This window comes from Sinocyclocheilus grahami, unplaced genomic scaffold (genome assembly GCF_001515645.1).
Source record: "Sinocyclocheilus grahami isolate Dianchi unplaced genomic scaffold, SAMN03320097.WGS_v1.1 scaffold967.1, whole genome shotgun sequence".
Taxonomy (NCBI): Eukaryota; Metazoa; Chordata; class Actinopteri; order Cypriniformes; family Cyprinidae; genus Sinocyclocheilus; species Sinocyclocheilus grahami.
This window is the reverse complement of record NW_015506146.1, coordinates 569,393-570,740: the sequence shown is the minus strand read 5'-3', so window position 1 is coordinate 570,740 and position 1,348 is coordinate 569,393.

Sequence of the window (1,348 nt, the reverse complement as noted above, 5' to 3'; positions counted from 1 at the left end):
AAATATGATCAGAATATCAACTTGCATAATAATTATGCATGCACTGTATTTTTCCTCTTCTGCTGTCATGGTAATGCAAGAAATGCTGTGAGTGGTTGTCAAGGCAGCCAATCAGAATTTAGCAGCCTCGTCTCTGATTGGCTGGAATTATGGCTGGGTTGTGTTGCGCAAGCGAGCTGTAGGCATTTAGAGAACACTGAGGGCGGGCATCAGGTGAGCAAGCTAGCGAAACGTTGCACACGCAAAAGAGTCTGCACACATCCAAAAACTTATTTTAAATGCAAAATTGATTTTCGTGTGCTCTAAATACTTTCTTCTTTGCGAGACAAACATTTTCTCCACAAAACTCAGTTCGTGCGCGTGCAAAACGCACTTTTGCGCGCTCAAAATATGGTCTTTCGCGCGCAGAATTGCGGCAGAGATGTAATCCCATAGTGACACTGACTCAGAAAATACTAGTTTATTAATAAATAATTCAAATATCTCCTTAGTATTTTATTTATTTATTTATTGTTTGTTTGTTTTTGTTTTGGGGCTTCTGTGCCAAGATTGTGTTTGCATGCAGTACAAATAGCCTATATGGAGGCATTTTAGTACCATGTTGATAAATAAGATTAACGTCATCATATTTTAAGAATAAAGTCCAAATTACGATAATACAATCAGGTTATAGGCATATTGCGTGAAGTTAATGTGAAAATTCCACCTATATAGCCTACTCCGCCTAAATAAATAAATAAACAAATAAAATAAAATAAAAAGTCTGTTGGAATCCAACCTGTCATTCTTCACATTTAACATAAAAAACAGCAATAAAAATAGGCTTATTGACGTTTTTTGAAACTCGAATTGATCGATTTCATGAGACATTGAATCGTTTGTATTAAATTGTTCAGATTTTTTCAACATGCATTCAAATATTTATTCATGTTTATTTCGTGCCGCATATATTAAAGATGAAAATATCATTGATTCACATGCTGCTTGAACTGAGATGAATATCTCACTACAAATTTAGAAGCGTAAAAACACATTTATTGTTTGTAGTATTTTATTATAAAGTTGACAGAAGGCTGACACTTTGTGTTTTAATATAAGTAACAAAGCACAAAATTGCGATTATTGGGTGGCTTGCGTGCTACAAATGATGAATGGACTTGAAAACGTTAAATATTATTTCCAAGCATTTATACCGTAAATAAAACAGCTTGTGAATACAAGTAACGTTAATCACTTCAGAAAAATCAACAATAAGTTATTATAAAAAAAAAAAATCAAATTTACCCATACAAATGTTTTGCATATGGGCCCGGGGCTGACTTGCTACGCCACTGACTATATATATATA